This window comes from Emys orbicularis, chromosome 9, assembly GCF_028017835.1.
Source record: "Emys orbicularis isolate rEmyOrb1 chromosome 9, rEmyOrb1.hap1, whole genome shotgun sequence".
In the NCBI taxonomy this organism is placed as follows: domain Eukaryota; kingdom Metazoa; phylum Chordata; order Testudines; family Emydidae; genus Emys; species Emys orbicularis.
This window is the reverse complement of record NC_088691.1, coordinates 95,141,026-95,164,877: the sequence shown is the minus strand read 5'-3', so window position 1 is coordinate 95,164,877 and position 23,852 is coordinate 95,141,026. Positions and strand designations below refer to the sequence as shown.

The following is a 23,852-nucleotide window of genomic DNA, read 5'->3' as shown; positions in this document are numbered from 1 at the left end:
ATAGCTATCAAACGGCCTTTAACTTTTTCACTTATTTGATACTGTTGTTTTTAAACACACACTGTAGTACTTGAAATCAGTTCTAATTAGTGTGAAAGGAGCTACTGATAATATTAATCTAAGTATTCTTTGGAGCAGTTTTATGTGAGCCTGTTATAGGTATATATGTACAAAATAGCTGAAAGTATGCTTCAGTGACATTACCATTACAAGAAATTTTGTGTTCATTCAGAACAGATTTTTAACTGTAGACTTAATGCAGCATGTTCTGTATGGATTGCTGCAATTGTATTTTCACACAAATAATGTGGTCGTCATGGTAAAGTGTGTGTGTGTCTGTAATGTAAAATTTTTGTTTGAATTGCGATTGCTAAATTGGTCATCAACATTTCTGTTTTGCGTTAGAAGAAAACTATGGTTCAAGAAATCTGAGTGTTAAATAAACAGTGCACTGGGTAACAATTTCTTTTTACTCTTCATTCATCAAAGAAACAGGAACTGAGAAAGAGAAGAGAACATGATTTTTATTGCCAATTATCATTATAGTATGACAATAATAGACTCGTTATGCCCTTTTAGAACTATACAGTTAAAAATAAACTTTCCATTACATTCCTCTTGACTTTGAAATACGGAGTCTCTCTACCAGCAGATGTGTGGTGTTAGAAAATAAAATCACAAAGCTTTGTGATTGTATAGCTCCCCTCTAATAAAATAGTGTACCCCCCCCTCAATTCTTTCAGTTTTCCAGCAGAAATAATTGGAGATTCCTTTAGTGAGGAGCAGGTAACCTTGGAGATAGACTTTGGGTAAAGGAAACAAGACTATCTTCCTCAGTAGTTCTCATTGTGTTTGGCCATTGTTGAAGCAGTTAGACACACATTATTATTCTGTTAGGTTTTTCTTTTTTGACATTCATGTTGCACCCGAGATATCTATGGCCTTCTGTTCAAACATGTACAGGGCAGGGTCCTGTCATAAAGGAGCTTAAAATCTAATATGGAAGGATACTACACAAATTTTTAATGATCTGGTTAAGATGGAAATAGGGGGAAATATTTTGTAGATCATCTGGTTTCATACGTGTAGGCACATCTGTGTGAGCCAGGAGTGCCTCCCCAAAGTGTAAACTGGCCACACTTTGGGAATAGGATCCTTGAGAGAAGAAGCCACAGAAGTCTTTAAACCATGATTTGAGGATGTCAGTAACTCAGCCAGAGGTTAGGGGTCTATTACAGGAGTGGGTGGGTGAGATTCTGTGGCCTGCAGTGTGCAGGAGGTCAAACTAGATGATCACGATGGTCCCTTTTGACCTTAAAGTTTGAGTCTATGAACACCGTAGTGTGTATGGAGAAGGGTGATGGAAGAGGGGCTCTGGTCTTTGTGGGAAAGCACTTGTGGAACTCAGCCTCTCTTTCAGACCTGTTGTATTTATTATTCTGAATGAGTGAGTGATATGTGCAGCCTGATCCAAACTCAAGTGTAGTCAACAGAAGTCTTTTAAGGGGCATGGGGTCAGCCTGAAGATATAATCGCCTCTTTATGCCAGAGATGATCAAATTGGAAAAAGTTTGTATTTTCTTGATTTATGTTCCTTCTCGAACACCTCTCCTTGTTGCCCAGTTTCTCTTCCATAAAGGATTTTCTGAGACTGTAAGGATCTCTCTTCTGCCCTGGTGGCATCAGGTGCTTTTAATCATCTTTCATTCCACTTTTGGTTACTTGTCCTGTTTATTTTTCTAAGGCCATGACTGGTACATCCATAATCTTTCATTTTTGTCTTAAATTTTCTATTGATGAAACCAAAATATAGTCAGAGACTTTTTTCAATTGTCTCCTTAGTTTGTGGGCCATAAGCCCTCCCCCACCCCAGTATATGTTTAATTGTCCACATATGGTAATTTGTATTGTCTTAACTGCAAACTAGTTTCTTGTTTGGTAAATTATCTCTGTTTGTTTGCAGCTGATCACTTTTGTTTCATAGCACTTTCTATTACATGGCGTGGTGGTCTCCTAGGAGAAAAGGATTTTCTCCTAGTGCTCTAATGAGTTGTTTTTCTTAGCTTTCCCAAATAGTGTCTCGTTCTTAGAAACAGGCCAGTAAGTGTACTCATTCTGGTGTGAATGTACATGAGAGTTTGGCAGACTCATTCTGCCTTGTTTGGAAATTTCTCAGGCATTGAACTGAATAAAAGTGAACCTGACAGCAACTTGATCGAGCCAAAGTGGCAATTAGATGCCAATCCAGTCTTGTTTGATCCTCTTATGCATTTTCTACCTTGGGATTCCAGTGTGCCTGAGTTTGATTGCTTCACAGAAAGAAGTGACTCAGCAATATGCTAATCACCCAATATCTCTAAATCAGGAATAAACTATAAAATGCTTTATGAGCCTTGGGGCAATGATCTAAAAGGACTTAGTCACTGAAAGAGTAAAATTCTTCCAAAACTAGTCAGGAGGACACATCTGCTAACAAAGGGAAATTTTCCTACTTCCTTGACTCTCCCAGTCCTGGTGATGATGCAAACTAGATCATCAAGTAAGCCCTCTTTCTCTCCTCCCCCCCCCCCTTTTTTTTTTTTAAAAGAGGTTAAATCCTTTAGTTTTCAAATTCCTAAAATGTTATCCTGGAAGTGAGAGAAATCCTGAATGCCCAGAAAAAAATATTTTTGACATGCATCCCAGCCACCACATGCCCTGATTTTGAAAAGGTGGATATGAAGTTTTTAAATCTTTTTTTTATTAATATTTTAAGGCCGCAGCTTTCATATATTCAGATCTGTTTGGCTCATCTGAATATTTGCTACAGTACAGTTTATTTAGCATAATGTTCAAAGATGTGTTTACATTGCCACCAGCTGAAATACCTTGGATTCCATCAGCCTGATTATTTTGGTGGTGGGATGGTGTTGATTTTTAAGGGAACTTTGCAGGCTGTGTTTTTTGTGTCGCACCTAGTACAGTAGGGCCCCAATCCTGGTGGGTGCTTGAGCTTTCCTGCAACATAAACATTTAGTACTATTAATAATCTTTTACTGGCCACTGTAAAAATGGGAACAAATTTGCCACACTTTGTAGTAAATACTGTGTAAGGTTGCTTTAAAAATTGTGTTCTTTAATTATCGAAGCACCAGAAATGACATAGAGGAGGAACTAGCCTGAGGCTGTTGGATGAGGTTGGACGAGGGTGGTTGCTGTGATCTTGATGGTACATATGTAGCTTTTCTTTATTCAAAGTTAACATTTGGAGAAGACCTGGCTGCAGGAATAAGAGGGATGTAGCTGTGTCTAGTGTATAAATGAAGGAAGTCATGGGCCACAAATAGATTGCCTCTAAGCTGAATACACACAGTGGAGGAAGGATGTTTACCATACAGTATACTTAAGAGGGACAACCATGTGTGTAGTTGTCTTCTCCCTCTCCCACGCTTCATAAATTTAATATTTTAAAGATTGGCAAATCTCATAATCCAAGTATTGTTCTATGTCAGGGGTCGGCAACGTTCGGCATGCGGCTCGCCAGGGTAAGCACCCTGGCGGGCCGGGCCAGTTTTATTTACCTGCTGACGCGGCAGGTTCGGCCGATCGCGGCCCCCACTGGCCGCGGTTCGCCGTCCCGGGCCAATGGGGGCGGCAAGAAGCGGCACGGGCGAGCGATGTGCTGGCCGCGGCTTCTCGCCACCCCCATTGGCCCGGAACGGCGAACCGCGGCCAGTGGGGGCCGCGATCGGCCGAACCTGCCGCGTCAGCAGGTAAATAAAACTGGCCCGGCCCGCCAGGGTGCTTACCCTGGCGAGCTGCGTGCCGAACGTTGCCGACCCCTGTTCTGTGTTTTATTCCAGAAGTGAATTTATTTCCAGATTTGGCAGATTACTTTATAATTTTGTTCTAAAGCCAAAAAACAAAAAATACAACTCCTGTTCCCCTAAAGAAGATAGGCTTACTGGCATAGGGAGAAAGCAGTCTAAATATCGACCGCTGGATCCCATTGTTTGTGGGATTTCTTCTCCCTCCTATGGGACTTAGCGTGATAAAGTGAACATCCTTTCCGTGAGTTCAAGCCATAGTGATGGAACTCACACTAAGTCCGATAGGCATGAGAAGAAATCCCACAAACAATGGGATCTGGCAGCCCTGAGCTCCGGTCCACCGGTACCGTCACTACCAGCACCCCACAAGATACAGGACCCTTCCAGTCCAGGAAAATCCATAGTGCTGGCACTGATACCAGGCAAAGAGAAGGGTATGTCTGACACTGGGGAGATCTAGAACTGTTGCTGAGCCGCAACACGTGCTTGCCTTACCAGACCTGGAGTCACTGCATCCGTCAGGTCCTTCCACCTCTAGAGAGATTATTTCTCTGCCACGGATTCTACCCCAGAACAGGACCCTTGCCATCCACTCTGCTGGCTCAGACGGTACCAACATTTGAAACAGAGTCCACTTTCTCCTCCGCTGACGAATCAGAAGCGGGAGAGGAACTGGCCATGCCCTTTCATCCCTATGCACCTTTATGGAGACCACAACATCCATGGCCTCATCTACCACTTCTACCTTGGAGCCATTGGTACCTCATGCTGTTGAGGCTACCACAACCTCCCTCAGATCCAACCTACTGGTCATACTCGGGATCCAGATCCCAATATAACCCCTCAGAACCGGCTTAGTCCACAAGAGACCCTTCACCTGCCTCCTCCCTAAGGGATCCTTCTAGCAGGCACTCGGCTCCACTGGTAGAGGAAGAACCCCTTAGTCTGATCCTGGTGGTGATTTCTGATCCCGGCAAGATTTCCATCTTCCTCTCTGGATGAAATGGTGACTGCAGCATCCCCTTCTCCACTGGATAACTTTAGGCAATATCAGGAACTGTTGCAGAGAGTCATGGGGAAACTCCATGTGATGGGTGGGATCACAGAACCCCCCTTGGAAGCTGCCGCCTGATGTGCCAAGACTACTTCTGCCCCTGCTTTCCTGACCTGCCAGCCTGGGACTTCAGTGCCCTGCCTGGTTTGAGCCAGACCCAAGTCTGAACCACATCCCCTAACAGCTGCAAGCTTAACTGAAAGCAGCTTACAGAAGTGTTCCTGCCTTTAACACTCAGATGCCCAACTCCCAATGGGGTCTAAACCCAAATAAATCCGTTTTACCCTGTATAAAGCTTATGCAGAGTAAACTCAAAAATTGTTCACCCTCTATAACACTGATAGAGAGAGATGCACAGCTGTTTGCCCACTCAGGTATTAATACATACTCTGAGATAATTAATAAGTAAAAAGTGATTTTATTAAATACAGAAAGTAGGATTTAAATAGTTCCAAGTAGTAACAGACAGAACAAAGTAAGTCACCAAGCAAAATAAAATAAAACACGCAAATCTATGTCTAATCAAACTGGATACAGATAATCTCACCCTTAGAGATGCTTCAGTAAGTCCGTCTGTCGTCCCCCCGTCCCCCCCCCCCCCCAGACTGGACACCTTCCAGGCCTGGGCACAATTCTTTCCCCTGGTACAGCTCTTGTTCCAGTTCAGGTGGTAGCTAGGGGATTCCTCATGATGACTCCCCTTTGTTCTGTTCCACCCATTTATATATCTTTTGCATAAGGTGGGAATCCTTTGTCCCTTTTTGGGTTCCCACCCCCTCCTTCTCAATGGAAAGACACCAGGTTAAAGATGGATTCCAGTTCAGGTGACATGATCACATGTCACTGTAAGACTTCAAGCCTTCATTCCTCCCAGCCTGACTCACAGGAAGGCTTGCCTGTAAACAGAGCCATCCACAGTCAATTGTCCTGGTTGATGGGACCCATCAAGATTCCAAACCACCATTCATTGCCCACACTTTGCATAATTACAATAGGCCCTCAGAGTTATATTTCATATTTCTAGTTTTAGATACAAGAGTGATACATTTATAGAAATAGGATGAACACACTCAGTAGATTGTAAGTTTTGTAATGATACCTTACAGGAGACCCTTTGCATGAAGCATATTCCAGTTACATTATATTCACTCATTAGCATATTTTTATAAAATCATATAGACTGCAACGTCACACTCCAAATTTCCCTGGAAGAGATCCAAGATACCCAGAATAAGCTGCTGGATATCCTTCATACGTCAGCACTGGCCAGAATTGCACTGCCAATTAACGACACTATCCTGGAGCCTGCCAGGACAGTATGGCACATCCCTGCCACATGCATAGCTACCCCCAAAGAGGCCGAAAACCATAACTATGTCCCTGCCACAGGGTCTGAGTTCCTTCTTTCGCACCTTCCTCCAAATTCCCTGATTGTCTAGGCTGTGACCAATTCAACTATGCCTTCCCTCCTCTGCAGCTCCAACCTCAGGTACTGCACGAGATCTGACGAGACAGAGCAATGGTCATTCTGATTGCCCTTTGCTGGTCAAAACAATTCTTGTTTTTCAATCTCCTCGGCATGTTAGCCCACCCACCTATGCACCTCCACGACTTCCCCAACAGGCTGACTCAGTACAATGGCAAGATCAAGCATCCCAATCCACATGTGCTCCACATCAGAGCGTGGTATTTGGATGGGCACCTGCTTTAGAACACACGTGCTCTCCGGCTGTACGAGAGATCCTCTCCAGCAGCAGGAAGGACTCCACTAGGCAATGTTATCGAGCCAATTGGAAACGTTTCTCATCTTGGCTCCAACAAAAAGGACTTTTACCTCAGTCAGCAGAGATCCCCCTCATTCTGGATTCTGTTCTGATTAGCACATTCCACCCTCTTGTGGAAGGTTGTGCCATCTTTACACACCCACTAACTACTAGGTTTTGAAAGGCCTCATCAGAACCTTCCCACCTGTCCAAATGATCGCATCCTAATGGGACCTGAATCTAGTTCTTTCCATGCTAACGAAACTACCCTTTGAACCGTGAGCATTGTGCTCCATGTCCCTTCTTTCTGTCAGTTGCCTTCCTTGTTGCTGTCACTTCCGCGAGAAGGGTTGGCAAGTTTGGAGGTATAATGTCAAACCTGCTGTTCATGGTTTTCCACAAGGACATAGTCCCCCTAAATCTATATCCCAAATTTTTACCAAAGGTGGTCTTCCAGTTTCACATTAATCATTTCATTCACTTACATGTTTTCTTCCGGAAGCCTCACACATCCACAGAGGAATGTCGACTCCATTCCCTACATGACCAACGAACCCATGCTTTCTACCTACAGAGAACAAAACCTATCAGGAAGTCCCCTACACTGTTTTTGCAGTAGCTGAAAGACTCGGGGGGGTAAGCCATCTCTACCCAAAGAATCTCCAAATGTATTTTGGGTTGCATTAAACTCTGCTACCAACTGTCAAGCCTGACTCCCCATACAGGGGTGAGGGCTCATTCCATGAAAGCTCAACCCTTGACCGCAGCTTCCCTTCAGGACGTGCCACTTATGGACATATGTAGGGCGGCCACGTGGAGTTCTGTGCACACCTTCCCAGCTCACCATGCCTCAGTGCAGGACTCAGCGGCAGACAACTCCTTCAGTGTGGCATTTCTCTGCCCTCCTTCCCCTCTGCTACGGATCTGTCTGATTCAGGATGGAAAAGGAACTGGAGATGTGGTCAATTTGCCCCAGCATTTATCACCTTGGACGGAAGCATGGGGCGAGCCAGGGCGCATATGCAGACCAACAGACACTACTTTCAAATTCTCCAACTCCGGGCGCATGGTGCGCATGCATAACCCTCAGTGGAATACAGCTAGGGACCATGCATCTCAAAGAACCTCCAATTACAGGGGAGTAACCTCCTCATCTGTAGACTCAAATACTGCTTCTGTTTAAGCATGGTTCATAGTTGGGCTAGATAGTTAATTTTCAAAAAATGGAGGATTCTGCAGGCATTAATGGTGTCGGTCCCCTCACTTGTTAGGATGTTTCCTCATCACCCAGGATGAATGTATTATTCCGTCCCTATAACCTAGATAGTTAACTGAAAGAAATGCAAGTAAAATCATCCATTTAAAATTTGTATGTTTCCCTACTTTAAAAAAAAATTCTGGGGTATGAGAGATTTATACACCGGCACAGAACCATACATGAAATCAAATCCCGGCCCCACTGGCAATTTTGCTGTATGCCAGGCGGGGAGATGAAAAGCTGAAACAGGGCAAATAAAACCATCTCCGTATATACATTTTCCCATCATATATGTGCATATACAGCATTGGGTTTCATTTTGCATTACTTCTACAATTCACTTCCGTTTCCTTATCATACCCTTTATGGCCATATCTTTTGCTCTGAAAGAGTGGAGTTAGCAATGGGAAAGGAAAGCACCTAGGTTACCGACATGACTTTTTTGTATTTGTGCTTTATTATGCCCACATGTCTAAAGGGCTATAATAATCAAAATTAACCATTCACCTGCAAAGTAAAACAAACGATACATTATAAAAAGAATCCATTTGGGTAGTTTCTGAGACTAAATGCTGTCCTTTCACTTTTACTACTACTGTTAATAGGTATGAAGTAATAGGAATTTTGAATCATTATATAAACAGCACTATATTTTAAAAAGAACGCATATAATTCAGCTCAGTGTGATCTAAAATCAAACTATTAACTGCTTCTAACACTTGTCCTGTAGTTCTGTATTTGAGTTTTATGTTAGCAAAACGTCCTCTGGTGTGTGTGTGCGCGTGTGCGTGCACGCATGTATGTATATACAGATTTTTCCTTCTAAATAACGGGCAGAATTTGAGAGACCAGGATGAAGTTCCTTTGAAAATATAGCCCAAAGTGTTCAAAGTTAGATTAATAGCTGTATTCCTGCTTTCATTGGAAGGTGGTTGCTCAGGGTTTGAAATAAGTAAAATAAGCGTGCACTTGGACAAACTTTCAAAGAAAATAGATAAGGTGTTACATTGGCATAGAATTTGTGTGCAATAATTTGTAATGCCAAAACTTCACTTGTTCCTGGGTCAGACACTAGAGCAGTGGTCACCAACCTTTTTATGCCCAAGATCACTTTTTCAATGTAAAGGCAACCCAGGATCTACCCCGCCCCTTCCCTGAGGCTCTGCCCACCCCATTTCCTCTTTTCCCCCATTGCTCACTCTCCCCTACCCTCACTCACTTTCACTGGGCTGGGGCAGGGGGTTGAGGTTTGGGAGGGGGGTGCAGGCTCTGGGCTGGGGCCGAGGGGTTCGCAGTGTGGGAGGGGGCTCTGGGCTGAGACTGGGGCGGGGGTTGGGCTGCAGGAGAGGGTGAGGGGTGCAAATTCTGGGAGGGAGTTTGCCCCAGTCCGGCACCCCCTCTGCACCCAGAGTGTTGGGGTGCAGGGTGTGGGCTCTGGGAGGGGGAGTATGGGTGCAGGAGGGGGCTCCGGGCAGGGGCTTGGGGTGCAGGAGGGGGTATGCGGTGCGGGGTGCAGGAGGTGGCTCAGGGCTGGAGGTTGGAGTGCGGGCTCCTGCCAGGGGGGCACTTCCTCCAGCGGCTCCTGGTAGGCGGTGCAGCAGGGCTAAGGTAGGTTGCCTGCCCCGACCCCACTCAGGCACATCGGCACTTCCTCCCCATCACGAGCCGGGCCACCCCCTACCCTGCCAGCCAGTAGTGCCCCATGGTGGCCACGCTGCTCCTGGAAGGGGCCAACGTGCCCCCGGGGGTGGGGGGGTGGGCATGTGGCACCGCATGCTGCCTCTTTCTGCAAACACTGCCCTCGCAGCTCCCATTGGCCACAGCTCCCCGTTTCTGGCCAGTGGGACCTGTGGGGGCGGTGCTTGCAGGAGTGTGGGGCTGCGGCAGGCAGATCAACTGGGAGAGTCGCCAAGGTCGACCAGTCAATCGCGATCGACGGGTTGGTGACCACTGCACTAGAGTAATAGGAAGATGCAGAAACGCTTTGATAAATGATTGAAGTTCTACATCATGTGTCGACCCCCCCCCCCCGGAAAATACATTGAGCATTGTTTTCATCTGTCTGACTTGACAAGCAGTGCACTGGCATGAACGCATAGATGGTGTCCCACTCATGGACTGTGGGGAAATTGTGAAGCAGGCGTGCCAAGGATGGCATTGATTAGAAAGCAACAGAGGGTCCTGTGGCACCTTTAAGACTAACAGAAGTATTGGGAGCATAAGCTTTCGTGGGTAAGAACCCACTGCTACCCCTCTGATAATTGATTAGAAACTTATTCAGAGAGGTAAACTTAGCTTCACAATCAACCTCCCATGCAGCCATATGTGACAAGTACTTTCTGTTCTTTTTCTTTAGGTTAGGACTGAGGTCATGATGGGAGGGAACTGGATATAGAATATCAGGATAATTGCCTCTATTATATATTTCTCCTAAAGAAAGCAGAGAGTTCAAGTTCTTGAATCTTTTATGGTTCCGATGTTCAAGTAGTTAAATAAAAAATAGTAACTTTCCTGGATTTTAGTAATCTCATTATGCTGCCAAAATCTATATATTGCATAGCACTTAATAATACATCTTATTGTGTTGTTTAATTACAAAGTGCTATTTAAAAAAATCTAAATGGATGCAAGTGTAAAATAGGAAATAGGGTTTTATTCATTCATGAAGCAAATAAGAGCCATGCCACAATATTTGGTGGCTGTGACATATCAAACAAAAAATAAAATTAATATGTGAGGTATTTTTGACAACGTTGTTTGTTTTACTCTTCTCGCTATAGCAAGAGACAGTTGCATGCTTGGCTAAGTAGCACATTTTATTGTTATCACCACAGAAAGTAGCAAAATGCGATACAGAGAGTGATATGCACAGGTGCCGACTTTACGCTGTGCCGGGGGTGCTTGCCCCCTGACTCTGCCTCAGGTCCCGACCCCACTCAACCATCTCCCTAAAGGCCCTGCCCTGCCTTTTTGCCCCCGCTACACCCCCACCCTACCCCTTCGCACCCTGTTTCGCCCCTCCCTCGAGCCAACCGTGTCCTCGCTCCTCCCCTCTCAACTCCAGAGCCTCCTGCGGACTGTGAAACAGCTGATTGCGGTGGGCAGGAGGTGTGGGGAGGGAGGGGGAGGCGCTGATCGGTGGGGCCCGCTGATGGGCAGGAGGCGCTGGGGGGAGGGGGAGATTCTGATTGAGGGGCTGCTGGTGGGTGCTCATCACCCAACATTTTTTTCCCCTGTGGATGCTCCAGCCCTGGAGCACCCAGGAAGTCGGCACCTATGGTGATACGATCTTTATGAAAAAAAACTTTGGAACTGAAAATGAAGAAAGGAGTAAATCACGGAATATTAGATGTTTATCACATTTCTTTTGTTTCCAAAGCACCCATCACGTGGATCTTAAAACCATGATTAGATAAAGCAGATCCCAGTGAGCTCGGCTATTAGTGGCTCTAGTAAAACCAAGCTAAAGGCAGGGTGGAAGAAAGTGTATGAGAGGAACGAGGATAATTGTAGTAATAATGAGAATCATATAGCATGTTTCATCTAAAAATGCTATATAGACATTAACTTACAGTACCTTTTTGAGGTTTTTGAGTATTATGTCTATTTCAGGGATGGGGGAAAAATGAGAGAAATTAAGTGACTTGCTCAAAACTGGACAATAAGTATCAGAGTCAGGATTAGAACTCTTGTGTTCCTTGCTTCTCCTGTTCCCTGATCAGTCTACTAGATCATAGTGATGCAGATAAATTGACCTGAATAGAACGGCTTTCACCAAGACCTGAAGACAACTGCTGAGGGACTCTAGCAGACATCCTCTGAGAGGGGATTCCATAGAGGAAGTCCCTGAACTCAGGAATCCTCTCTTCTGGCCTGATCTGTTTTGAACAGTGAGATTTCCAGCAAGTATAACTCAGCCAATGTTGACTGCATGGGAGGAACTCTCATTCAAGAAATATAGTAACTAAAAGAAGGGGAGCATATGAAGTCTTCTGTCTCCCAGCCAAAGGAGGTTTACTTGCTACAGTATGTCTATTATTCATTCTTGTTTAAAATGTTCCAAGCTATGGGGCTTCCACCAGTTACCTTAAGAAGCTGTTCCACAATGTGCATGATGTCATTGTTTGGAAGATTTCCCTGATATTCAGCCTACATTTTCCTTCTAATGTCATCCCACTGGCTCTAGTGATGCCCTCTTGAATCACTCTACGTAGGGCTTGTCTACACTTACATTTTATAGCGCTCCAACTTGCTGGCTCAGGGGGGTGATTCACCCCCCTGAGCGCAGCAAGTCGGAGCACTTTAAAGCGCTAGTGTAGACGGGCTCGGCGCTAATCCCCTCGTGGAGGTGGATTACCAGGAGCGCTGAGAGAGCTCTCCCCCAGCGCTCGCACGCGACCACACTCGCACTTCAAAGTGCTGCGGCGGGAACGTTCCCACGGCAGCTCTTTGAAGTTTCCAGTCTAGACATACCCTTAGGTTTCCTCTTCCTCCTGGATCTCTAGACCCATTAAATATATTTTTTATATTATGTCCCTTCCCCCATCCTTAGTAGTAGCTTCCGAGTATCCCAGGCTTAGATCATTAAGGGCTTGATAAGCTATCAGCAAGACTTGTGCTTATATTGCTCTTTAAAAAAAAAAAAAAAAAAAAATCAACATGTTGACAATTTGTGGGTTGATAAATGCAAGATGTGGCAGCTAAGCCTATATTATATTGACTGTTTTGTTTTAGAAAAAAATGTAGGTAATATGCCTGACATTGCTCAGCTTTTCTAAGTACTTTGGAAAGTGATGAATCAAAGGTCAGCTATTGTACTCAAAACAGGTTAAATAAAATTAAATTCCAGTCACTCTTGATGGCATTAGAATGCCCTCTGCCATTAGTAGTGGAAAACTGTTACAGAAAAAAATAAGATTGTGTAATCTTTTATGATGAACTCTAATGAAAACCAAAACAAAGTAGGAGTGGAAAGGTGAGACTCTGAGGAGAGCATTCAGTCAAGTTACCATGGTGATAAGATTGAGAACAGAACAGCTTTCCTAGAAGGAACTTGTAAGGAACTGCTGATTGTTTTTGCTGACGAAAACTTGCTGTCTATGGGCCAATGTTCTTTTGGGAATAAACTGTTGAAATTGAGTGGCATGATTGTAAATACAGTCCTGAACACTCAACATTCTCTTGTTTCAAATTCTTGTTCAGTATGTCACAGTAAAAAGCAATATGCTATAGATTATTATTATTTTTTTTTATTTCGGTACCAACAGTCATTGTTATAATTTTTGGCTTGTTTGTATTTTTGCTTGTAATATTTCTTGTATGACTGTTGACCCTGTGGACTTCCTCTTTTAGACCTTCGTAATTTCTCAAAGGCAAAATGGTAGCTTTGTAAAATCTGATGGAGGAAAAAAATATTTGCAGAGGAAATGGGGAACTTTCCTCTAGCAATAGCAAAAATGTTTTTAGGTGAAGCAGCATAATAAATGGAACTGTGATCAAACATGCAGTTCTTAGGTTAAGAGGCTGTTTTAATATACATATAAAACAACTTGTTTTGGAATGACTACTAGTTGAATGGCGCATCTACAGTAGTGGAAGGATGATGTATCTCATTCATTTGGCAGTGTTTTCAGTGGGAGCAAAATGAATATATTGACTTCAGCATTCAACTTCAATTTGAGAACATCTTTCTAGTATGGTACTTTAAATGATTACAAAATGTGTAATATTTCTTTCACCAGTCTGTGTTGAGATAAATTTGTTCCTACATCAGGAGAAGATCAACACAATTGAGATGCTATAAATATAGTTAATAAGCACCTTTTGACTCTGCTGGAGAAGCCATCCATGTGGTACAATGCTCTTTGCCAGTGACCAGAGATTTTTGCAAGTATTGTAGGCCAGTACCCAGGTGTCAGGCAAATAAAGAGGATAGCTCCTCTTGCTCCTTTCCAGAACAGGGATTTTTTTTATGTGGCCAGGATCCAGGCACAGTAGCCCAGTGGATACAAAGGTAACCTGTATACCAGCCAGGACATTCTCCCTTCCCACACAGGGAACAGTGACCCAAGATGATTTCCTTCTATAGGAATTAATGGGCAGAATTGTGGACTCCTGACTCCGAAGAAGCCACAAAGCCATCTCCATAGCTGCAAGAGAATCTAACTGGAAGATTGCAGAGGTATGAAGTGACTCATTCATCTCCATGGGATGTTCTGAGATGAATCAGAGCTCTTCCTGGAAATTAATACAGCCTAACACTACAATAGCTTGGAGAAGTGTTAACAGATTCATTAATCTCAATGGGTGTTCTCCGACCTCTCTCCAAAGTATACCTCAGCCATTGTTACGGAATCCTGTTCATCAAGGCATATCCCAAAGGGAGGTAGCCTTCTTGCAGATGGAGTGCCATCTGGAACAACCTCTTGCTAGGTCCTTAAAATGGTGTGTGTGATCACCATCATTGGTGATCTTATTGTGCCACCAAAGTTGTTGTGGAATATCAATTGTCAAGACAATCTCACTGAGTCAAATGGATTTCAGAGCATTTTGAATATTAAAATAATTTCCTTATTGAGTGTAGGAGGTTGTATCTCAGGAACCTTTTTGACCAAATGACTTCAAATTTAGACACAGAAGTTTACCTCTGCCCCTGTTCTTCCAGACTAATATCCAAGATAATCGCACTATGGATGTGGATTTTAGAGCATGTTGAAAATTAAAAGAAACTCATTTTGGGGAGCTGTACGTTGGGGAATCAGATCCCCCTCCCCCCCAATTTTGCACCCCAAACTCTAAACCAGCCTGTGTGGCATAGATTCAAGACAATCTTCTTATGTGTCAGTTTTAGAGCAATTTGATTAAGTCCTTACAGGGGGAGCTGTATCTGCTGAACTTGACCAAATGACCCCAATTTGCATCACTAACTCTACCTTCTGCTGACCCTAATGTGGTGGGGTGATAGTGCCACCTCAGTTATGGTTACTGCAGGATTTCCATTTTAACAGGAGTTCTATAAGATCTACAAAAATTGTGTGTTTGGGGGTTTAGAGTATCATTTTAAATGTTCTGTAGTTTATGCGCTGCCTCATTTTTCTATAGCTGTTTGTGGAGGTGGATTGTGGGGTGGGGGAATATCATTGGAGGTTTTTGTTTCAAAAATGGTATTGTGACTAAAATTTTTCTAGAGTCTGACATTTCCTTCAGGTCCTTCTCACAAAACTACAGCACTTTGAGGGGTGAAATTGATCCATGTGAATCTTTTGTGTCGATTGAATGACAGATAGGCATAACTGCGCAGTCCATGCTATTAGTCACAGTGCTCAGCGCTGGTGTTTGTCTAATTTGGAGAGACTTCCTGCACTACCAGAACAATAATCATTTTCATAGTGTCACCGCTTCCGTGTTATTTCAGGTCTGGTTCACATTATAGCACATCATTACATATATCTCGTATATAAAGTATTGCACTGTGATTCCCATTGTGGCCCCAGACACTAAGTGAAAGGCGGGTTGAATATACACAGAATGCAGCACTTCAGAGCAGAGGAGTTAAAGTTGTGGCCCTTAAATTCTAGGGGCAGAACTAAGCCACTATGTGAGTACATCACTCAATGAGTATCCCTCACAGAAGAGTTTCTGAAGAAACAAGAGCTTTCACAGAAATGAACAGGTTAAGCAGAGGTGCTAAAGCTTTTAGATTGCAATAACTTCTGAAATATCTTAAAACTGGACTTTGGTATCACTTAATAGCTCATCTCAGGGGCACTCCATGCTATAGCTTTCATGAACGTTACATAGCTGTGCACCCAGAAACGTTCTAAGAATCTGAAAGTATTATGAGCAGTTCATTTAAGAGAGTGTAAAGGTATGGGCAGTCCCTGTGTGCCCCCTTGTGGCCCAGTGTGGTGCTGCAGGTGTGCCCCACCTTACTTTCTCCAAGTGGAGCAGCAATAGATTCACTTGAACTATGGGGGGCAAGGAGAAGTCAGCACATATTAACCAAATAGCATGTCCTCTGTTCTCCCAGACTTATTAAAAAATCTGGTTCAGAGCTCCCAAACAAAGTCTACAAACCAAGTCTTTGAGTCAGGTTAGGCTTGTCTCCTGGTGCCTGAGAAAGAGAAACTGCCACCCCCTGTAGCCTTCTTGGCTTTACTCCCCTCCCTGTGAGGTGGGTGGGTCCCAGAGCTCAGACTGCAGCCCAAGCCCAGAAGTCTACAGTGCAATTAAACAGCCCGGTAGCCTCACAAGCCTGAGTCAGCTGGTATGGACCAGCCCTGTGTTTTTAATTGCAGTGTAGACATACCCTTTATCTCCTCAGCTTTCTGTTCCTGTGTTTAACTAGCTCAGCTCCGTGGTGGGGCAGGGCCTCCTTGATTATTCCCAGGCTGTAGGCTCCAGTCTCTACCTTTAAAGGGTTTGTACGCTTTTTTCCATACATTCTTTCACAGGGAACTATGTCTTGGGAGCCCCTTGGCCAAATGACTCCAAATTCCACCACAAACTCTACCACCCTCCATGTTGTGTCATGCCTGTTTTCAAGACAATTCCTTATGTATGTTGTTTTAGAGTAATGTAATATTAAAAGTAACCCCTTGTTGTGGGGGCTGTATTAGAGGAATCACTGGGCCAAATAACCCTAAATTTACACCTCTAACTACCCCTAGTCCCGATAAGGCATCAGAGTATGCATGTGGATTTTAGAGTAGTTTGAAATATTGGCTTTTAAACCAGAAGCTTTGCTCTCAGGGCAAAACTTTTGACAAGAGCCCGGGCAGAGGGCAATTAATGTGCACAACACATTCTTAGAAGTTACAGAAGGCGAGACTTGAACACACAGTAGATGGGTGTTGCTCCGGTTCAAAAGTCACAGCATGACGTGTGAACCATCCAGTTACTCTGATGTCAGACTGCCTCCAGACACTTTGGTTGATGGCTTTCTCTGGCTTGTCAGCTTGGTTCCAACCACACTGTAGATCCCACTTTTACCCTGAACGACTTTTTAAATATTTATTATCCAAAAGGGCAATGGGTGCTGGACGCTTGCTGAGATCAATCCTGAATGGGTAATGGCAGTTTGGAGGGACTCATTCATAGTTTGAGCCCCACGTGTACACACAATTATAAGAACCATAACATTTAGATGCCACATGATTTTTTTTTTTTTTTTTTTAAAGCGGAGTCCCTTGCTCAAACATCTTCAAAATTGATCAGTTGGCCCTACCCAGGGCCCCCATGAAGCACAGCAATTTTCAAGACAATCTGAGAATCCATGTGGATTTTAGTGCATTTAGTAAAATTGGCTGTGAAACTTCAAACTAATTTACTATTTAACTACAGTGGTACTATTGCCCCACTATGAATTCTAGTTCTAGGGATAATCCAGTATGGTTCTTCAGCAGGGTTACTGTGAACCCCCAAGTTCAGGTTTATTTTATCCGTAGCACCCAAAAAATCTGTGTGTGTGTATGTGTATATAATATATGAGGCAATGACCAAGTCATTCATCACTTAGTAAAAAATGGGGGCAATGAAGACGGTACCATAGCCAGAGACACTGTTGTGGCTCTGTTCAATGCCATTCCTAATCCCCAAGCTCAGGGCTGCTATTGGTTTCCAACAAACAGATCATGGTGATTGGGGGAGAAAAAGGACATCCAACTCCATCCGGCTGTGAAAGTTATCTAAGGCCTGATCAACATGTAAAATTTAGTTTGACCTAGTTATGTCCCTCAGGGGTGTCACACCCCTGAGAGACACAGTTAAACCAACCTAAGCCGCAGTAAAGACACCACTGGGTCAAGGGTCAACAGAAGAATTCTTCTGTTGTCCCAGCTACTGCCTCCTGAGAGGATGAATTTACTACAGGGATGGAGAAAAAACCCTTCCTTTGCTGTAGCAAATGTCTACAGTGCATGCTACAGTGGCTTAGCTGCACCTCTTAGTAGGCTCTTCATGGTGAAGCGAGGGACTATCACAAAGCTGATTCTGATTCTGCCCAGCAAAGCTGGAAGCAGGTGGAAGACCTATAACTGCTCTATCTTATGAAATGGAATTTCCCGAAAAATTAATTTCCTTATTCATGCTTTGGTCTTTATGGATGTACCTTTTGTTTGCTTTTTAGTTCAGATTTGTATGTATCTATTTTAAATCCTTGATAATCCTATTGCTTGAATGGTCCCCAAATACTACATAGGGGGAGGTAAGCTGTTTCTACACAACTTACCTGTTGACTTTTGTTTTTCTGTTTTGAGATCATGGTCTGCTGGAGACCCATTGTGTGCACTGGCCTGATTTTATTAGTATCCTCTCTGATTAATGCTCCAGCAGTGAATTTTAATTCAATATCCGAGTCTAGGGTATAAAATAAGAATACTGAAGACTGCTCAGTGCTGAGATAAAATGCAGCCACCTTTTGGCAGTGATAATAATGCTTTGCACATCTGTAATGCCTTTCATCTAAATATTTCAAAGTGCTTTATAAACATGAATTTACCCTTATGAAGTAGATGTTATCAAATGCCCTTCAGTAGCACTATTATAGAGGATATTTAACTCCGTGTTTTGGGCAGGGGAATTAGGTTGAACGAAAAACATAGATCCGTCTCCAAGTGGAATGAGAAAGTTAAGAACCACTCAGAAGTGCATCTTCTTTTTGATCTGACAATATTAGTGATGAACCTAAATGTATTTCATGTGATGTTCAGACCTTGGATGGTGATAACAGATGGTCTCAGCTGACCTAGGCTGGATTTGAACTTGCAGCTTCTATACCGCATTACCTTTCAGTTTCCCCCAATTATTTTTCAGTGAATTTCATTTAAATAAATAGTAGGTGAACTATGGTGCAAAGTAGCTCCTGCCACATATACGCCATTTATTCTTTCCTCTAATTTCCAAGTGTTACACATTAATTGATATTGACAGAAGATTGCTTTCGTGCATTATGTTGCTGTTGGGTCTGACCAAGATTGTTTCTCTTCCAGCACCCTTGTGCCATACAGCTAGCTTCTTCGCTTCCTTATTCCTATGGATTTCATTGTTCTGGGTTTTCTTTAAATATAATCTCACTCTGACTCATTTGTCTACACTCTTCTGCTACCTGTCATCAAACATGTTTTTTGTTGTGCTTTTTACTTTAGGGACAATTAAAATTCTGTTCTGAATGATTCTGCTGCCTAGTTAGTGGGTGGGGAGTAGGGGAATATCTATACCCAACTCTATTTTCATTTTGGTTGTGGCTCCCATTCCATGTGCTATAGCTGGAAAAAAGCAATACATCAAGGGAGAGTCTAGTAGCCAAGATACCGTTGGTATGTAAGACTTTTGTAGTCCACAAAGAACAAAATTGACTGAGTATATTTTTCTTGTGAAAACTCAAGCAATGTAGAAATCTTTGAAAGCAGCATCTCCAACTGAAATGTAAACATGTTCCTAAAAGAATTAGAAGAAGAAAACATGAGCACAAGTTCAAATGAAGAACCAATCCTCTTAAAATCCACACTAAATTCAGTGTTTTAGCAGTAGAACTGACCCTACCTTCTTCCATGTAGGATCCATTGTGAAATGGATGGAGGGGGAGTGTGTTTGTAGACTGAATGGTTAAGCACTGACAGCTAGCTTTGGAAAATCATTGTTCTGCCAATGGTTTAGGCTGGAAACAGGACTATGTTAAAGGAGTAGTACAAAGCTGCATATATACTGCACATTTTTAACCAAGTTTGTAGCCATTTGGTGACGTGATTGGCTTTAACTGTGGTTTTATCCACATGCAACGTGATTAACACTTGCTGGTAACCATGGCATCTAAGAGTGCATCACCATGGCAGCAGCCTAGGCTGGCATGTAGTTGTCTTTCTTTAACTGGGTTGGCATACTGTTTTTGGCAGTGTAGATGGGACTTTTTAAGCATGTTTGTGTGACCAGTTTGGTTGGAGCTCCTTTCTTCCAGCTGTCTCTGCAGCATAATATCTCCGAGTTCATTACCCCTTGTGTTGTTATTCCTGCTGCTCTGTGTACATAACCTCTTGGTATTCTTTTCCCTGATGAAGTATTGGGGATAGCTTCCCAGAATGTATTGATATTTATTTAGGTCAGCAGACAGAACAGTAAGCACATCATTTTGTTGTAAAGGAAGCTGCTGTGTAGACACAACTCAACAGTATTTGTTGAAGTAGGTCAGATGAGCTACAAAAAAAACCAAAACAAAACTCCAAAAACAGTTGCACTTGTAAGGTGGGCTTTTTCAGAAGCATTAAATAGTGACCTAAATCTGCTCCCACCAAAGCTGACTTTAACAGAAGCCAAGTTAGCCTAATGCTGAATGCTTTTAGAAAACTCACTTGTAGTGTATACAGGGCGTAAACTTAAAGCCAGTTTGTTTCAGCCTTACATTATTTCATTTACTGTGTGATGCTTTTTGGAGAGATTTTTGTCATTCATTTGCTTTGTGTAATTTAAGTTGCTATTGGTATTAGTTACCTGGTCTAAAGCACATGACAAGCAGTGATACTGATAATAGGATAGATATTCTAAAATTCAATAAAATAAATAGTGGGTGTGATATGGGGTATGGACTGGGGGTGTTGGCTCGGGGGGGGGCAGGGATGAAGGGTTTGGGATGCAGGAGGGGGCTCCAGGCTGGGGGGTGGGGCTGAGGGATTTGGAGTCCGGGAGTGGGCTGTGGATTGAGGTGGGGGGTTAGGGTGCAGGAGGGGGTATGGACTCTGGACTGGGGGTGCGGGCTCTGGGCTGGGGATAAGGGGTTCAGGGTGTGGGAGGAGGCTCTGGGCTGGGGCAAGGAGATGGGGTTCGGGGGGGTGAGGGCTCCGGCTGGGAGTGCAGTCTCTGGGGTGGGGCTGGGGATGAGGGGTTTGGGTTGCAGGAGGGGGCTCTGGGTTGGGGGGGGGCTCAGGGCTGGGGCAGGGGGTTGGGGCTCGGGTTGCGGTGCAGGCTTACCTCGGGCGGCTCCCGGTCAGTGGCACAGCGGGGCTAAAGCAGGCTTCCTTCCTGTCCTGGCACTGCGCTGCTCCTGGAAGCAGCCAGCAGCAGGTCCAGCTGCTAGGCAGGGGGGCAGGAGGTTCTGCAGGCTGCTCTTGTCCACAGCGCCGCCCCCCCCCAACTCCCATTGGCCGTGGTTCCCGGCCAATGGGAGTGCGGAGCTTGTACTCGGGGCGGGGGCAGCATGCAGAGCCCCGTGTCGCCCCTGCCTAGGAGCCGGACCTGCTGCTGGCTGCTTCCAGGGCACAGCGTGGAGACAGGACAAGTAGGGACTAGCCTGCCTTAGCACTGCCGACCAGACTTTTAACGGCCTGGTCGGCAGTGCTGACCAGAGCTGCCAGGGTCCCTTTTCAAGCGGGCGTTCCGGTTGAAAACCAGACACCTGGTAACCCTAGTAATCAGAGGTATACAATTTTACATACACATCTATAGATTTACAGTTGTTCTTTTAGATGTCCTTAGTTAAAGCATTTTTGCTTAGCCTGATCAATTTAGCTAAAGACTTTGTTACATTGCTTCTCTCCCCAAGGATGCTTCTCACTGAATTATCCAATACTCACTTTTCTGAAATTTCCTGTTACCTGAACCAGGGTCACGTCTCCTGACGTGGAGATATGACCCTGTTGAGATACTGAAAAAAGGAGGTTTCAGATAAGTGAGTTTCATACATTTGACATTGCAATTTAAGGATTGGGAGGTAGCTCTCCCAGGGATGAAAAACTGCCCATGCAGTGATCTAGTCCTGAAAGGTCTGGATGTTACCCTGATCTGCCTGTGAAGTTGTTGGTTATCAGCTGTATTATTTGAAGTACTGCTAATGCAGGAAAAGAATGGAGGAAAAACTGCCAGTCCTCCTTGCTTCCAATGCTGGGTTTGCTACCATCAAAAGTGAATACATGGCAAGTAAGTGGATATGGGATAGCCTGAGAGATTACTTCCTTGTGTGAGTGAGTGTTCAACGTGGAGACCTGTCACTGAGTGGCTACTTTCTGTGAAGGAGTATAATCCCAGGTTTAGGTGGAGGTTCTTTGCTCTACAGCTCTGCACCTTTACCATTCTTCATTGTCTTGGTAAGCAAAATTAGTGGCAGATTATCTTTCCTGTTTGAATTATGGGTTTGACAAACTAGCGGAAAGGGTGTGACGGAGTCCTGAAATACTTCTGAGAGCTCACTTTTTATTTGCCCTACTTAGTCGCCTTTTTTGTTTTCTTTTCCTATTCTGTGTTCTTTTGTAACTCATTTGCTTCCAGCTGCTCAATTTGTCAGGACTGTGTTTAGATTTAAAATGGACGACGACGACAGTTATGGCATAAAGCCCCTCCCACAGAGCAAAGTGAGAGCTTTCTCTCTATAGCTTTGACCTTAAGAACTGCACTCTGAAATTAATACTGGGAAAGGAAGGAATTGGAGAGAGGCAATCCTGACAACTAACTTAGGCTGAAGAAAGCCTCTCTTGTTGTATCCGACTGTTTTTATCTGTTTCCTCACACCTCTTACTATCTTCATAAATAAAACAACACAAAATGTGTCACACCAATAACTAGGCTACAGAGCTGGATTTTATCATCTTTCACTGTCCACCAATGTATTCCATTGTGACACAAAACCTTGAAGTGGTTTAGTCTGCTCTCAAAGTAAGCGTAGTGATCTAACAGCATGTGTCTCAAGAAATCTCTTTTAGAGAACTCCAATTATAGGCAAGTAATGTATCTATATACTGTTTATGCTGAGTGATGTGATGAAGATTTCTCTTCTGTCCTAATATGAGGCTCTAGCTGTGTAAAAAGATATATTCACTTTTTCCACATAAAAAATCATGCCACTTAATAAGTGGATTTTTTCCTCCTTTGATTCCGATAATTTCTGCATTACTAATGCAACTAAGCAAGGAAGAAGAAGCACATTTGCAAATATCTGAATTCCCAACATATTTTGCATTCATTCTCATCCTCTGCGGCGCCTCCATACGCTTGTATTATGAAGGTTACATTTCTCTTTGATGCGTGCTTATGGATAGCTTGTAGAATGTTCTGGGAATAGTGTAAACTCATTAATTTCTGCTGCACAGGATGCTTGTTTTTGAATAGAGTTGTCTGACATTTTCATAACAGACCACTTATTTGACTAATTTGGTCAATTTTTTTCAAGGATTAATGAACAATTTTTCTGTGGGTGAATGAACTTTTACAAATTCAGTTTTGTTGCTAATAATTGATCAAACAATTCATGTGAACAAATTTTGTTTTGTGGGTTATTTGCAAACTTTTTGTTGTCCATTACATGGTTGGTCACCCTAAGTCACATGGTCTTGTTTCTGCTCTCTGATCAGGTGACTGTTTTTTTTTTTTTTAAATAGCCAATAGCAAATAATCTTGCAAACACCGGTATTCAAATGGAAAGCAGTCCCTCTCCAACCATTTATGTGAACAAAAATTCATTTGTAAGTAGTGAATAAAAAGGGGCATGAACATGGCTGGAGTGAGCAGCTATCTGGATATCAAACACATGCTTGAGAATACTGTTTTGCAGTATTCTTCTACCTCTGGACGAGCTAATTATTACTCAGTAATTATTACTGCGTTTTGTGGCTTTAAAACATTCATTTAGAGAATAGGAAATGGAGTCAATTTTGTTGTCTTTTTTTTTTTTTTTTTTTTTTAAATCTGCCTCAATACCAGTCTGCTCTTGAATGTCCTACCTGCAGGATTTTTATAATGTATTTTTTCAAATGTATCCATGCAGCTAAAATAAGCTGACTTCCTCAATTTTCTAAGTTATTGTACAACTTGGTAAATTTAACTGCTTTGCATGTTCTTCTAAATGTGCATACTTATATTGACTAATGTAATGTATGCCTTCGGAAAATGTATAATTTACCACTTCCAATCCCAATTAAACATTCAAGATGAATGTTCTACAATCAAATCAATGGAAGGATTTTTTTGTTTTAGTGCTTACAAAAGGT

At 43.3% G+C, this 23,852-nt stretch overlaps 1 protein-coding gene across 5 annotated transcripts in view; it reads left to right on the top strand.

Annotated features, from left to right (window-relative positions):
• Positions 1-23,852, top strand: part of TBL1XR1 (TBL1X/Y related 1) — a 164,782-nt gene that overhangs the window by 40,798 nt on the left and 100,132 nt on the right. The window lies entirely within an intron of this gene.